This window comes from Dromaius novaehollandiae, chromosome 25, assembly GCF_036370855.1.
Source record: "Dromaius novaehollandiae isolate bDroNov1 chromosome 25, bDroNov1.hap1, whole genome shotgun sequence".
Lineage (NCBI taxonomy): Eukaryota > Metazoa > Chordata > Aves > Casuariiformes > Dromaiidae > Dromaius > Dromaius novaehollandiae.
Window position 1 is genome coordinate 406,705 of NC_088122.1, and position 16,303 is coordinate 423,007.

At 62.2% G+C, this 16,303-nt stretch overlaps 2 long non-coding RNA genes across 2 annotated transcripts; both read right to left on the bottom strand.

The window, feature by feature from the left end:
- Positions 1 to 123: 123 nt before the first annotated feature.
- LOC135323604 (uncharacterized) lies at positions 124 to 3,842 on the bottom strand. The gene is made up of 3 exons (XR_010385077.1): positions 3,725 to 3,842; positions 3,174 to 3,321; positions 124 to 2,123 (listed from the first exon to the last, which is right to left on the bottom strand). It is a non-coding gene; the product is annotated as an uncharacterized LOC135323604 (long non-coding RNA).
- A 773-nt stretch (positions 3,843 to 4,615) lies between these two features.
- LOC135323605 (uncharacterized) lies at positions 4,616 to 5,554 on the bottom strand. Its single transcript, XR_010385078.1, has 3 exons — positions 5,378 to 5,554; positions 4,929 to 4,987; positions 4,616 to 4,676 (listed from the first exon to the last, which is right to left on the bottom strand). It is a non-coding gene; the product is annotated as an uncharacterized LOC135323605 (long non-coding RNA).
- Between the last annotated feature and the right edge of the window lie 10,749 nt (positions 5,555 to 16,303).

Genomic DNA, 16,303 nt, shown 5'->3' on the forward strand with positions numbered 1-16,303 from the left:
AAGCTTCAAAGAGAGGTCACACTTCAGCAATATACCAGAGACTCCACATGTCAAAGACTTTTAAATGTTTTATGAAAGGCTTACAACTGAAACTCGCACTTTCTTAAACACTGAAGTTAATTGATCACAAAGCTGAAATCTGTGGGAGACAAAGCTTCGGTGACTAACAGCGCAACTTGTTGAGAAAAAGATTACATTTAGAGGGTGTAGAAGAGGGAAATTGGGATAGGTGCCCAGGAGCTGTTCCTGTGTTGCAAAGACAACAAGGTAAATGCTATTTAGTAGTTTCTTGCTGTGGCTATACGAGAAAAATACTAGAGATGTACTTACAGAAGCTCCTTAATGGATCTTTTCAGTTCTGTTTAATTTGATCATGAGCCACACACTTCCACACCATAATCCTCCAGTGCACTTAGTTCTTGTTTAATTCTGTACATCTCCAAGGCTTTCTGTAAGAAATCAGCTCTGCGAAGGGACCCTTTCATCCCTCCGTGACTCACAATTGCAGCCACAGGGCCAATTCTTCCTTTGCAAGGTGCACACTAATGAGCTGCCAACACCATTGGCAGGACGCATAACTATATTTGCCACCACGTCTCACCAATTTATGAATCTGGTAAACGGTTCTGTTCAAGTTGATACCTCTGGAGGGTATACCCCGATTTCTCTCTAATGATAAAGATTCAGCCATAGAGCTGTGCTTGTGGTAGCTTTTTAGTCTCCAGTTGTTATGAGGAGCCTCTGTACCAAGCACCCTGGCAATTTGCTTTGTGTTCATTTTCACTCGCGCTTTTGAGCTCAGGAAGCAAAGTGTTATCAAGTGTTTCTGAAGTGATGGCGGTGGCCCTTGAGCTGAGAACTAGAGCACTTCAACAGACCTTTATTCCCTAGCACAGAAGATCTGTCTAGTTCTTCTTGAAGGACTCTAACAGATTGCAGACATTGTTTATTCAATTAAAAAACTAGCCTTGTCTTTAGCTTTCAGAGATACTGTGACAAAAGCCTGCTGCTTTCTGTCCTGCTCCTAACATTGAGTTCATGCGTATTACCACCGTGAAAGCAGAAAGGCCTGGATTTTGGGTCAAAACTTAAGGCGAGTGAACTATTCTATTCCATGAGTTCAAGCCCTCTACCTGTTTGCAATTTACTTTAGGAATGGTCTGACTAGTCTGTAGGGTATCCAGTGTGATTTGAGGAGCAGTTCAGGCGCACGCGTCTCTAAGGCAGCTTACACATTGCTGTGCTGTCGCTTTGAGTGTTCACCATTCAGGGTCTGCACCGTGGAACTGTTCATCTATTCCCAAATTGTTGGGTCTGTTCCATGAATGATCAATTCCCCCAACCTGCAGGGAATGCAAGCTGACTGTGCACACACAAGAGCTACAAGTTCTTGTGTGAATTCAGGTTCACACTTAGCCTTACTTTGCAAGACTATGGGAAAAGGAATGTCCAACTGTCCCCAAAGTTTGGGGAGAAGGACTCATTGCAGCAAACTTATTTTGTTTAATTCTTCATAACAACTGCCCAGCTCTACCCGTTACTTGAGTGCTGTGACAGAAGCAGTTTTAGTGACCTGGATCAATATCCATGCCAGCTTCTAAAGCTCTGTTTAATGATTGCAGTGACAACTGCCAGGCTGGCTCTCCAAGTGGTTGTGCTTGCCAGAGGGAAGGGTGAAATATTTTCACTGGACACTTCCATTTCCCAGTATATTAATTTCTGTCATCAGAATCACCAGGTTCAGCAAACTAATTCTCCAGCTATCCTTCAGCTGCAACCAGATCTGAAAACGCCGCACAAGCTGTTCATGGAGCTGGGCTGCAGAACATTTAATGTACGAGCAGAAGCAGTCTCCACATCCATACAGTAACAGTCAAAGATTTAAAACCTATTTCATCTCACCCTGTGGGGAATGCTTAGCTCCAGAAGAGAGGGGCTTGCCTTGGCACGCTGTGCAGCGCTGCAGATCCTGAAAGGGTCGTAGCTGTCAAAGATGTGTTTGCGTATCTTGGGCCAGGCAAGCTGCAAGATTCTGGCTGATGCGACAGCGTTCTTCGAAGCTGCTGAGACAGGCCACGGTAGCAGTTTCTCACAGCAGTACCTCGGGTCTTCCCGTTTGGGTTCTGCAAAGACCAATCATTTGGGAAATAATAGCTGTTTTCTTTCTTTAATATCTGACATTCAGTATTTTGAATATTTCAGAAGCCTTTAAAAAATTGAATTGTATTGGGATACAAGGTTGTTTAGATCTCAAACTGCTTCGCAAATGATTGTTCACAAAACCCCAACAGCATAACATTTTGCTATTGCTGCTTCTGTGGATGAAGGAAACAGAACATAGAAAGGTGAAGTGGCTTTGCCCAAACCCTGTGTTAATCCAGCTGCAAAACTGGTCTGGACCTCAGACTTGCCCTCCTCTCCCTGCTCAGCCTGTGCTCTACCCCGTAGGCAGCGCCTTGTCTCAAGAAGACTTACAGCCCTCAAACAAAGGACAATTACTTTTCCACCTGATATAGTTAAGCAATGGATTTTTTCTTTTAGCCACAAAACACTGTAGGTCCCAAGTCACATGGTTTCCAAAAGCAATTAGACAAATTCATAGAAGACAAATTTTTAATGTAAAAAAAACCTTCTAGTTCAGGAAATCCCTGAGCTGCAGACAGTGGAAGCGCGGTGCGACCTGGGGAAGTACGTCCGCACACTTGCTCTTCCTTCTCCCAGACCCCTCGGGCCGACTGCTGGAGACAAGGCCAGTCCGGCTCGACACGCTTGCTCGGGGCCAGCGTGGCTGTTTTAGTACTCACATTATTCAGGTTTTATATAGTATATCACAAACAAACCTATCCGTATCTCAGAGGGAGGCATTTTAAAATCATTTTCTGGAGAGTGGTGCTGACTGTGAGACAAAATAGTCAGAAGAGCTCTTTGCCTCCCGAGCAGGGGAGAACTTCTGCTTTGCTCACGGGTCTGACGCCGGCTCTCTGCCCTCGGTAACGCAGGCCGTGGCGGGGACAGGCTGGGCAGGAGGGAATCAGGAGAAGCCTGCGCAGGACCCTTGTTTAAACCATTGGCACTGAGTAAATTGATTAATTTTGCTGGTGGCTCCAGCTGATGGAATTCCTAGGAGGAACAAAAAGCAGACTTGCATAGAGGAGGGCAGCAGAAGCTCTTACCAGCTAGGACTATAGTTCTTGTTAAACTCTTCATGTTCCTCGGAGGTGCGGATGGGGCGTCCAGGGCGCGTGAGAAGTCTCGTGGCTTTGGTTTAGCCAGGTAAATCGTTCGAGCCCTAGGAGCAGCAGCCTTGGCAGCTTCACTCACCTGGAACCACGACGATCAACATCAGTTTCAGAGTTTTCATTTCCTTTCCCTGCCCTTACTAAAAAGCAAATATCTCAGTCTTGCACTGCATAAATTTAACTTTCTTGGTCATGTGTTCAGCAGTCATTCAAAAATTCACACCATCTCCCCCCCGTCTGTGCCTGCCCTAATGAGACAGGTCCGTGCTGTCTTAGTTACAGGAGCGCTACAAGGTCCACGACAGCAAATAACCTTTTTCGTTCACTCCCTGTGGGTGCAAAGCAAATGCAGGGACTGAGATCTGATGCTTTAGCGGTGCTGGAGCTAGTGCTGGAAGCAGCCGCAGCAGCCCAGTACGTACGTGCATGCACACGCACACACACGCACACCCCCCCGCTCGCCCGGTGCCTGCTGTTGTACACACCCTGGTTAGGGCTGAGCGACTTGTTTCCCAGGCACCGCCGCGGACTTTGGGACACGCCAGCGCTGTCACCCTGGGAGAAGCCACCGCCTGCAAGGCAGCAGCTCTCACGGGCCGTGCTGGGGAAGGCCTGGGTCTGAGAGAAGGTCGAGAAACGTGTTAGGATCCATGAAACAAGAATACTCAGATTTCTGGGGCAGATTAAACCTGCAGGACACCACAGTGCTCTATAAAGTGATGGACAAATAAGATGTGACTGCGGTTTAATGGGATGCAGTTGCTTTTGTAAGGGAAGTTTAACTTGTTTGGGTTAAAAGTGCAGAAGAAGATGGTGTCTGATAGGAAAAGTGTATGTCAATATTGGGAAAGGACAGTTCTCTACCTAGGGAAAGGACCGGCTTCAGTGTCCACGTGTGTCTCATCACAGGGCGGTCATCTGCAGGGTAAAGTACAGTCTAAATGCAGAGGAGCTTTATATATAAGCTCTCTATATAAAGAAGCACTTAGATTCCTGCTGTTTGTGGCTGTTAACAGAAATAGGAGCAGCTTTTCATACTGACCAAAGTAGTCACAAGTGAAGCTTTAGGGAAGCATCATTTTATCATGAATGCTAGATGGAGCTGTGCTGCTCACAAACAACATCCGCGCTTAGGTTTCAGACAAGTGTTTACGCTCTGCTAAAGCCTGCGAGCACCTCGGGACCCACCAAAGCTTCCCGCTCCGAGACGTGCACTGACGCGGGCCATCGCAGGAGCTGCCTGCGTGACGGACCGCGTGGTCGCAAAACAAGCCAGAGCCCACCCAAAAACAGGCATGGATCTGAATTTTTAATGTTGTCTGACTAGATCTACCTTTAACAGCAATCCATTGTTACTGATTTCACCATACCTGTTTTCTTCATAATCTGGGTGCAATTTTTTGGGTTGAGAAAGTTCTTCTTGTCTCACAGTTAAGACTGTGGAAAGGAAGGAGAAAAAACAGCAATTTGTGATCCTGGAGAACTTATTTTGGAGAAAAACCAGCACCCACGGAACACACAGACCACGCGCAAGGCAGGTGCTCCCTTCCACGCTGCTCAAAGGCTTTTCTGAGCTGCTGTGCACAGTGGGTGATCCGGCGTTCAAAAACCTGACCCACCTGCATTTGTTAAACAGCCCTCCTCCCTGCTGGAAAACACCGGCTTTCGGAGTTACGGGGAGGTTTGTACCTGGGGTTGTGAATCTGTGGGGCTCTGGAGGCAGTTTGTCCGTCCGGTACACCGAGGCCCTGCGAGGACAGCAGACACGCGGTCAGTGCACCCAGGGAGACCAGCCCAGTGCCCAGCACCGGTCCCCGCTCCGAGGCGAGCTATAGCCTGTGGCTGCCCTTCCTAATGACCAACCTTGAAGTGCTGTTTAAGTGACAAATACAACGGTTTCTTGCAAAGAAAAACAGAGAAGAAAGTGCCAATCTATGCACAGATGCACAGGCGGATGCAGAGCATGAGTGAAATCCAGCAGCACCTAAATCCCGGGGTGGGTTTTGCTCCTCCCGCGATCACCTCCCTGCAGCCACGGGCGCCGCGGGCACCCCGGCGAGCTCGGTCCCAGCACCGGACCCGGCAGCCGGGAGGAAACCGCGCCGGCAGCACGGGCACTGCCGCATCCCACCGCTCACCTGGTGCGGGCGGTCTGGCCGTTGGCTTTTGGGTGGGCGAGAAAACCGATGGGCCTCTGCCGGGCGCCGTCCCGGGCCCGGGGCAGCACCGCAGGGGGGTCCCGGCCGCGGGCCCCGGCACCCCGCTCTGCTCCAGGCGGCATCCTCCCCGCTGCCGGCCCCGCCGCGTGCTGCCGGACGCTGCACCGAGCCCAGCCCTGGTGCCTGCAACGGTGGCAGCTGCCCCACCGCGATCCTACCCCCTCCAGAGCCCTCGTTCCCAGCTCCCGGCTGGGCCATTCCCGCGGGAGCGGCGGGGCCCCGCGACCTCGCAGCCCGCCGGGTTCCCTTTCCCGCAGGCGCAGGGTGGGGGGACCCGGGACGGCTACAGCCCCCAAGCCGCTGCCCAGCTCTCACTGCGGCAGTCCCCGCGGAAAGCCAGCAGCAGGCACTGGCCTCTGCGCAGCGGCCTTAAAAACCTCTGCACCCCCCACCCCTGCGGCTAATCACGAAATTGCACCATGCGGGGAGGCTGGCCGGCAGGATGGTCCCCCTCCCCTGCTCCTCGTTAGCCCCAAACACAAGTGTTTCTTGCCAGTGTTGGCAATTAAAGGCAGGTGCTTCGTTCCCAGCTGACGAGGGATGCGTGGAGGCGAGCCTGCCATCCCTGCCCGGGCGCTGTGTCTGCACCCCCTGCTCCCCTGCCAAGCTGGGGTTTTAATTGCTTTCCACCCTTGTCGGGTCCCCTGTGGCCCTGGAGCCACGCGTGAATCCAGCAGCTCTGCTGGGCCTTGGCCGGCTCGGCGGGATGGTGCCGCTGTCGGGAGCGGGGCTGGGGGCGGCTGCGGGGGCTGCCTCTGCCTGCCCTCGGCCGGCACCGCACACGCGTGTGCACGCACACGCACACGCGCACGCACATGCACACAGCATCGCACCCGCGCAGGCCCCCCCGCAGACGCTGCCTCCTCGCCGCCCCGGAGCGGGCAGGTCCGACGCTCCCCGCAGGGCCGCACCGGCATGGCCGCGATGCCGGCAGGAGCCACGTGGAGCGGCGCTGGTGGGAGCTGGTTAATCCCGGTGCCTGTCAGCGCTACGCGGTGATAAAGCACCGTGGCCTTCTGCGGCAGCGGGATGCAGTGACAGGAACGCAGCGGAGCGCAGCCGGCCAGCCCCCGTTCCTGCTGCGCCCCTCCTGCATCCGTCCCTCCCTCATCCATCCCGCATCCTCCCACCCTGCCATCCATCACACCTCCCTCCTGCATCCATCCCTCCATCCCGCATCCTCCCACCCTGCCATCCATCCCATGTCCCTCCTGCATCCGTCCCTCCATCCTGCATCCTCCCACCCTGCCATCCATCCCATGTCCCTCCTGCATCCATCCCTCCATCCCGCATCCTCCCACCCTGCCATCCATCCCACGTCCCTCCTGCATCCGTCCCTCTGTCCCTCCATCCCGCATCCTCCCACCCTGCCATCCATCCCACGTCCCTCCTGCATCCGTCCCTCTGTCCCTCCATCCCGCATCCTCCCACCCTGCCGCACACCGGCGTGTGCCCAGCGCTGCCGCCCCGTCGAACCAAGGGGAAGGGGCCGATGCGGAGCCCGGGCGCGGGCAGCCCCTGCCCGTCTTCGCCAGCAAGGGCCGAGGCTCCGCGCTGGCCCTGGCCGGACGTGGCGGCGGCCGCAGCCAAGCGGGAGGTGGGCGCGGGGGGGGGGTCTGCCCTGCCGCCCCCCTCCTCCCGCCGGCTCCGCTGCAGCCCGGCCCCATCCATCTCGCAGCGCCGAAACCCAATTACGGCCCCATCACCCGGCTCAGGAGGGCGGTGAGGCGGCCGCCAGAGCCGGCCATTAGCTCCCGGGAAGGGAGATGGAGCGATAGCAGCGTTAATGGCTCCTGCGCGGATGCCGGGCTGCTGCCCCGGCGCACGGCCGAGTCCCGGCGAGGGGCCCCGCGGCGGCGGGACAAGATCCCCTGCGGCAGGGTGACACCCGGCGCTTCAGTCGCGTTTCGCTGTGCGCATTTACACCCGTCGGCCGGGACCTTGGAGCGGATCTGGAGCCAGGCACGAGTGTGTGCTGCGTGTTTGCATGTCCGGCATGTTGCCGTGTGTGGCGTGTTGCTGTGTGCTGCGTGTTGGCGTGTGCTTGTGTGTTGCCGTGTGCTGCGTGTTGGCGCGTTTGGCGTGTTTGCATGTGTGGCGCGTTGGCACGTGGGCGCTCGCTTGCACGCGCTGCAGCCGCCCGGCACCTGCCGGAGGTGTGCGGGGAGCGGGGAGCGGGGAGCAGGGAGCAGGGAGCGGGGAAGAGGGAGCGGGGAAGAGGGAGCGGGGAAGAGGGAGCGGGGAGCGGGGAGCAGGGAGCGGGGAGCAGGGAGCGGGGAAGAGGGAGCGGGGAGCGGGGAGCAGGGAGCGGGGAGCGGGGAAGAGAGAGCAGGGAGCAGGGAGCGGGGAGCGGGGAGCAGGGAGCGGGGAGCGGGGAGCGGGGAGCGGGGAAGAGGGAGCAGGGAGCAGGGAGCGGGGAGCAGGGAGCGGGGAGCGGGGCGGCTGCGAGACCCCGGTGCTCCCACTGCAGCCGCCAGCAGCCCCACCGGGGCGAGGATATCGGCGCCCGCTGCTCTCTGAAGTTTAATTAACCCCGTCCCCTCCCGCGCAGCCGCCCCTCCTCTGCTCCAGCACCGCAAATGAGCCTGTGCAGATGCTAATCTGGGGAAGGAAAAAAAAAAATTCCACATTTAATTGCAGAACATAAAGATATTACAGGGTCATTAAAAGACCATGAATATGGAAATGAAATCCACAGGCATCCATGCAGATAATGGCAGGGAAAAGGGAGCCGCAGGTGAAGCTGAGAGGTGGCGAGGTGGAAAGGTCGGTGCTGTCTCCGCTGCATCATTAACCCCCGCTCCGGGCGATCCCGTGCTGCCTCCCGGCTCACCCGGAGGCGGGGGGTGGCTGGGGACGCACGGCCCCGGCACAGCCCCCGCGGGAAGGGCACCGGCGCCGGGACCCTGCCGCGCGCCCAGCTCGGCCCCGCGACGCAGCCGCAAGCTGCAGCGGAGCGGGGGGAGCGCGAGCGCCGTCAGCGAAAAGAGCAACTGCCAGTTCCTGACGGAAACCTAAAAATGGAAATGCCAGAGGAGCCCGGCGGGCGGCAGGCAGGCTGGTGCATGGAGGGGCGCGAGCGCTCGCCGCCTCCCCCCCCATGCCGGCGTGCGGGGGCCGCGCTCCCCTGGCCCCCCGCGACGCCCCGCGCCTGCCGCCCCCTCGGCATCCGGCATCCGCCCCCTGCGCTCCCCGTTTCCCCGTGGAGAGGGGCTGCTCCCGGCCCGTGCGGGCCGAGCACCCAGGCGGTGCAGCAGCCCGAGGGTGCCAAGGCAGCCCCCCGCCCTGCCCTGCCCGCGCCCGCGCCCTGCGATTCCCCCGCGCCCGGCTGCCTGGCATCCCGCGTGGCCTGGGAACGGCATCCCGCATGGCCTGGGAATGGCATCCCGCATGGCCTGGGAATGGCATCCTGCATGGTCCCGGGAACAGCATCCCACGTGGCCTGGGAACGGCATCCCGCACGGCCTGGGAATGGCATCCCGCGTGGCCTGGGAATGGCATCCCGCGTGGCCTGGGAACGGCATCCCGCACGGCCTGGGAATGGCATCCTGCATGGTCCCGGGAACAGCATCCCACGTGGCCTGGGAACGGCATCCCGCACGGCCTGGGAATGGCATCCCGCGTGGCCTGGGAATGGCATCCCGCGTGGCCTGGGAACGGCATCCCGCATGGCCTGGGAATGGCATCCTGCATGGTCCCGGGAACAGCATCCCACGTGGCCTGGGAACAGCATCCCGCACGGCCTGGGAATGGCATCCCGCACGGCCTGGGAATGACATCCCGCATGGCCTGGGAATGGCATCCTGCATGGTCCCGGGAACAGCATCCCGCGTGGCCTGGGAACGGCATCCCGCATGGTCCCGGGAACGGCATCCCGCGTGGCCTGGGAATGGCATCCCGCGTGGCCTGGGAATGGCATCCTGCACGGCCTGGGAATGGCATCCCGCATGGCCTGGGAATGGCATCCTGCATGGCCTGGGAATGGCATCCTGCACGGCCTGGGAATGGCATCCTGCATGGTCCCGGGAACGGCATCCCGCACGGCCTGGGAATGGCATCCTGCGTGGCCTGGGAACGGCATCCCGCATGGCCTGGGAATGGCATCCTGCACGGCCTGGGAATGGCATCCCGCATGGCCTGGGAATGGCATCCTGCGTGGCCTGGGAATGGCACCCTGCATGGCCTGGGAATGGCATCCTGCGTGGCCTGGGAACGGCATCCCGCATGGCCTGGGAATGGCATCCCGCACGGCCTGGGAATGGCATCCCGCATGGCCTGGGAATGGCATCCTGCATGGTCCCGGGAACGGCATCCTGCATGGCCTGGGAATGGCATCCTGCATGGCCTGGGAATGGCATCCTGCGTGGCCTGGGAATGGCACCCTGCATGGCCAGGGAACGGCATCCCGCATGCTCCCAGGGCGCCGTCCCGCATGGCGGTGGGAACGCCGTCCCGCGCAGTCCCAGCACCGTCCCCGCGGCACCAGCCCTGCCCCACGCAGGAGCACTGCTCCTGGCACCGTCCGGCCGCGGCGGTGGCGGTGAGGGAGCGGAGCAGCGGAGCCCCCGCGCTGCTGCCCGCCCGGAGACCCCCGTGGACACTGCGTGGGGCCCCTCGCGTCCCCGCGGCGCCCGGCCGAGCGCACACCCTGCTCTCCCCGCCCGCCGCTCGCCGCGAGTTTTTAATTAGCGCTCTTCTGTATATTCAGAGCGCGGGAGCCCAGAATGGAAATGTACAGGTGTCCCCTTGATCCAGTTACCATGGCTGCCGCACCGAGGTGGGGGCTACGGCGGTTTTTTATTTATTTAATAATTTTATTACGGTGGCTTCAAGCCGTTGGCAAAGGAGGGAAGGGGGAGAATGTGGGGGAATAAAAAATGCTAGATGAGAAGGCCACATTCCCGCGGCTGGGCTTATTTGCTGTCATTCTTTTTGTCTTATTAGCAAGGGCCGGTTTCCAAGATGCTCAAAGTCAGAGAGCTCAGTAAGGAGAGCTTGGTCCTCACGGGCGCGGGGAGAGCAGGCTGGGCAGCACCCTGTCCTCCTCCCCATCCCCATCCCCATCCTCCTCTCCATCCCCATCCTTGTCCCCATCCCCATCCCCGTCTTCATCCCCATTCCCATCCCCATCCCTGTCCCCATCTCCATCCCCGTCCCCGTCCCCATCTCCATCCGCGTCCCCATCCCCATCCCCGTCCCCGTCCCCGTCCCCATCCCCGTCCCTGTGCCATCTGCCCAGCCCCGCCATCCCCCGGGCTGTGCCCGGCCCTGGCCCCGGCCCGCGGAGCCTCCCCGGTGGCGGCAGGGAGCCCCATCCCAGGGCTCGGCGGCAGCTCCGGCAGGCGGGCAGCACCCGGGGCTCCGGGCGCCCAGGCGCCAGCCGGCTCCAGAAATTCTCCTCCTCTCTTCTCCACTGAATTAGCCTCGATTCCCCCTGGTGAGGCCCGCGCGGTGTGTAAATTGGCCCATCTGTTACAATTAGACGATTTAGCCCCAACCCTGCCTGTGCAAACAGTGGAAATGCGCCGTTTCCGGGGAGGGCAGCGCCTGCGCACGCCGCTCAGTGACGGGGCCGCAAACAGCCCGGGACCCGCGCGGGCCCTGGGACGGAACCGCTCTCAGCGACGCAGCTCCGCTCGGGCAGCCGAGCGCGGGGAGGAGATCCCGGCACCCCCGGCGCTGGCACCGTCCTCTGCCGCGGCAGGCAAACACAAACGCACCAGTCCACAGACCTATTAGTCACCAGTAAATGTTCTTTTCTCTCCCAATTTGTTTCCCTTAAGCTTGATGTTTTCCTCTCCTGCTGCCCCGGCCTCGTTAGGCTGCAATTAAAACCGGGAATCAAAGCCGCGTGGTGCAATTAGAACTACAGGCAGCCTGCAGCCTGCTGTGGGGGAGCAGGCAGCGTGGCCAGCCCCGCGCGCCAAACCGGCCCCGCGCGCCGAGCCAGCGCCCCGCGCCGAGCCGTCCCCACGCACAGAGCCGCCACCATGCACGGAGCCATTCCTGCACACTGAGCCGTCCCCACGCAGGGAGCCGTCCCCATGCACGGAGTCGTCCCTGCACACCGAGCCGTCCCCATGCACGGAGCCATTCCTGCACACTGAACCATCCCCATGCACAGAGCCGTCCCCATGCGCAGAGCCGTCCCCGCGTGCTGACCCATCCCCGTCCCGCCGCCCGGCTCCGGGTGCTGCTTGTGCCGGGCCCGGGTGACTCGGTGCAAGGCTCTGCCGGAGGCGTGACGCATTCTGGGCGCGGGAGCCACGTTCGTGCCGCACCAGCCTGCGCGTCGCTGGCGGCACCGCCGGGTACCGGGCCTGGAAGATGAACTTGGATACTTCCACTCCTGAAATAAGATGAATTTGCCCAGCTGCGAGGCTCATTAAACACATGGAGCAGCTTATGAGGGAAGGGAATAGACTGACTCCGCTCAGGCTTTGCACAGGGAGATTGAATCTCCTTGCTGGAAGTGGGAGGCGTCTCCAGCCGGGCGCGGATGCTGCAGGCCCTGGCCCGGGGGACGCGTGGACGGCGGCACGCAGGGCCGGACCGCGCCGTGCACAGCCGGGCCGTGCTCCCGGCCCGACGGGCGCCCTGTCCCACGCGGGGCGGCACCGGCTCGGCGGCCTCGCTGGGGCCGGGCGGGTTGCTGGTGCCCGGGAGGCACCGAGGGAAGACCTGAGCCCGAGTGCCGCGGCAGAGCCGGCCTGGAGGGGCCGGACACCGGCCGGAGAGGGAGCGGGGCGTCCAGGAACGCCGCGGCAGGCGGCTGAGCCGCGACGCGCTCGTCCCGCCGTGGGCACCGGGCAGCCGGGAGCCGCGGCCGCCCCGCACGGCCCCGCACGGCCCCGCGCAGCCGCCTCTCCGGAAAACGCAGCAACGGGGAGCGCGGGCAGCAGAAGCGCCGAGCAGATGGCGGGCGCCGGGGTTTATTCCTGGCGCGAGCGGCGACAGACGGCGGGGGGCGGCGCGGGGTGGCGGCAGGAGCCCGCGCACCGGGGACCCCGCGGCCGCCGCCGCCCCCGGCCCTCGCCGAGCCCCGACGGCCGCGGCCGGGCGGAGCCTGAGCCTGAGCCCCGACGGCGGCGCCGGGGGCCGGGGGGGCCGGGGGGGCCGGGGGGGCCGGGGGGGGCGGCTCTCCACCGGCGCTGGCCGCTGCCGCCGCGGGCAGCGCGCTGCCTCCGTCGCCATGGCGATGCCGCCGCTCTCCCGCGTGTCCGGCGATGCCGCCGGTGCTGCCGCTGCCCGCAGATGCGGCCGGGCCGGCGGAGGCGGAGGTGGAATCGGCTCGGCCCCCCCGGCCCCCCGGCAGCTCGCGGCCGCGGCCGCCCCTTCCCACCGCGGGTCCGGCCGGGACCCTCCGCGTGCGTCCGGCAGCGGCAGCCCCGCAGGCTCCGGCAGGACCCTCCGGGACCCCTCGGAGCACGGCGGGACCCTCGGGCACGTGCCGGGAGCACCCAGTGCGCAGCGGGACTCTCTGGAGCCCAGCGGGACCCCAGAGCCCGGCGGGACCCCGGCGCACGGCGGGACCCCCTGGCGCACGGCCGCCCCGGGCCCAGCCGGAGCACGCCAGCCCCCGCCAGTGCCGGTGTCGGTCCGCGGGCGCAGAGCACGGATCAGCCAGCGGCCCCGAATTGCCGTATCGATTGGCGCCTGTCTGCACTGATATTAAAGTGTTTGCCAGCAGCTGCCAGAGTTTAACAAATCCTCCTGTCTGCTTTGTTTATGCCATTTTTTCCCCTCCCACCTGGGTCTATTTGATGCTTTGGGCATTTTGCAAACGTTTTAAAGGCAGCGTTTAAAACTCCAGCAGGCAGCTAGGGAAGAACAAGTCGCTGGAGACGGAGCGGAGGAGAGGCCGGGCGATGCCTGGCGCCGTGCAGCAGCTCTGCCTGCGCCTCCATCCTCCCGCGCCGCGCCAGGGAGCAGCGCCGGCGCCCAGCCCCGCATGGGCTCCCGGGCTCCGTATTCCTCCTCCGCCACATTTCTCCAGCCCGCGCGGCCGGAGGACGGGCAGGGAGCGCCCGAGGCGGCAGCTCCCCGCGGAAGCGCCTGGCGGCCCCAGCACCGGGCACCCGCTGCCGCCCCGGGCACCTCCGCGGCCCCGCGGCCGGCGGCGTGCGGACTGCTGGGTGCCTGCTGCTGGGATGCGGCACCTCGCGAGCAAGCGGGCACCAGCTCCTCGCCAGCTTTCGCCCTCGCCTGATGTGTCCACGAGGAACCGTGGGATTCAATTAAGCTCTGTTTTCCTCCCAGTAACAGCGGGAGTCCCTCCTCTCGGCTTTGAAACAGACACGCTGCCGGGGAAGACAAATGCCCGCAATAAAGCAGAGGCGCGTGCGTGCCGGAGGGAGGCCGACAGCTCATGTGCAGCCGCCTGCCCCGCACCGCAGCCCTCGCCTCCGCACGCCGGCCTGTGCGGCGGGGCACCCATGGTGCTCGCTGGGCGCCCGGAGCAATGGGGCACGTGCACGGTGCTCGCTGGGCGCCCGGAGCAATGGGGCACGTGCACGGTGCTTGATGGGTGCCTGGTGCTCGCCACGCGCCAGGGATGGGATGGGGTCGGTGGAGAAGGGGCTGCAGCACCCGCTGCAGGGCAGCACCCGGCGCCGGGGGCTCTCGCCTGGAATGGGAGCTGGATTTCCCCGCTCCGGAGTTTCTTCCGCACTGCCTGAGTGCTGGATGCGCCTGTCTGCTTGCTGGCCTCGTGAATCACGTCCTGGGGGAGCATCGCGCTCGGAGGAGGCAGGTCGCGCTCACAGGCGATGAGCCCATCGCCAGTGGCAGCTTCACACCCTCCAGCACCGAGGTTGGGGTGGGAAGCCACATCCCGATGGAGCACCGCCACGCCGCCCTGGAGCATGGGGAACGCGGCCATCGGCTTTGTGTTGGATCACCAGTCCCGCATGGTCCGGCACCGTGGCTGGCAGCCCCTTGCCCGGGACAGGGATGGGGCCGGGAGCACGGCAGGGCCGGGAGCACCGTGGGACAGGGATGAGGCCGGGAGTGCGGCGGGGCCGGGACGCTGCCCGGGCCCCCTCGGGGGCGGGAAGGAGCGGGGGGCAGCGGCCGCCGAGGCGGAGGGCGCGCATCCTGCGGCGCGGCGGGCGCTGGACCGCGGTCCGGGATGGGTTGCTAAGCAACAGGGAGAAGCTTTGCCTGACCGAAATAACAACCAGCAGCCAGGTTTGGGGGAGGGACCAGCCCCGCCGCTGCCGGGGGGGAGGGCAGGCGGCCCCAGGCCCGGACGGGGTCCTGCCCCGGGATGGTGCTGGGAGGGGGCGCTTGGGGCTCTCCCGTCCCGAGAGTGCCTGGGAATACGGGGAGGAAAAGTCATTCTTGCTGCCCTGCTTGGCTGAAACCCATTGCTACCCCTGCAAAGGGTGGGAGCTGCACGGCACCGCGCCGGTGCTCAGTGCCGGGGCACCCAGAGGGGCTGGGTCCCTGGAAAACCCTCCCCTGGAGCCCCGTCCCTCCGTCCCCTGCTCGCTCCCTGCAAGATTGATCCCCTAATTTGCTCTCTCCCTCTCTCCGGTGATCAAGCACTCGGCTAAATGAGCTCCAGGCAATTTTCTCAGAAGTTGAGTCCTCGCTTTGTGGGAACACAGGGCTAAAAATAGGCAAGGTCTGTGCATGCATCTCACCCAGGTGAATCTCGCTCTGGAGGATGGGTCAGGGCAAGCGAGACCATGTCTGCAGCATCTGCCCCTGGCTGCCCAGAAACGCGGCGTTTCCCCTCCCTCGGCCTTGGTTTCCCACATGGCAGATGAGGATCGCAGCTGCCCCAACGCACCATCCCCAGCACGGCATGGCCGGGCACGTGGGGACCTCCAGCAACGAGGAAAGATCGGGAGCACCCAGCTCCCAGCCTGAGGGAGGATTTCCTAGGGGATTTTCCCAGAGGATTTCCTGGAAAATGTGGCTCAAATGGGCCAGCACGCTCCTCGCTGGACCAAGCCCTCATTGCGGCTTCGCCCTGGCATCTCCCGCCCCAGGGGCCGCATCCAGGCGGGATGCGGCTCCCGGCTGCATCCCAGCCCCCGGAGCACGCGGAGCCGGAGCGAAGCTCCCAGGGCAGCACCGCCAGCGCTCCCCTCCCTCGGCCGCCAGCGCTTCCCCCGCGGCGGCTGGTTTCAGCCCGACCCCGGGCTGCGGAAGCTCCTTTTTCTCCTGCCCTTACTTGATTATTAATGCAGAGTTAAAGCTTCCCCCGCAGGACCCCTCTCCGAGCGTGACAGTCTCCCATACTTTGAGCGTTGAATACTTTCCAGGGATTTTTAGTGTTTTCTAGCTGACCCCATCTACTCTAGTTCAGACTAACTTAATCAGTCTCATTTTATTGCTAACTGCTGCAGCTTTTACACCTCTAGAAAAAGCACTGCTTAGATTTCCTGACACCTGCCAAGCGCCCGCCCCGCTGCTTTCCCTGCCCCTGCGGGGGCAGGAGCGGGGAGGGCGGCTGGGTTTAGTGCTCCTGTTCCCTATTGCTGCCGAAAATGACAAATTATTAGAACAGTGGAAATTAGAAAAGTGGCATTTAGATAACAGACAAACCTCCCTCTCTTCTTTAACAGCTTCTGGTTAAAAGCCACCCTGGAATTGGAAGGTAGGGGGAAAAAATGATATAATGCAATGAGCCGCAATCGCCGCGCAGGGTCAGCTCTCGGCCGGCCCCAGCCCGAGCCGCGGTGCCGGCAGGACGCGGCCGAGGCCGGGGACGGGGAGCTCCCACCTCCGGGCTGCTCTGGTGGTCGGGACGCCCCTTTCGGGGCACGGCATCACCCCAGGCACCGGGCTCCCGGCGGGGGGGGGGGAGGATGCCCCTTTCAGGGCACGGCATCG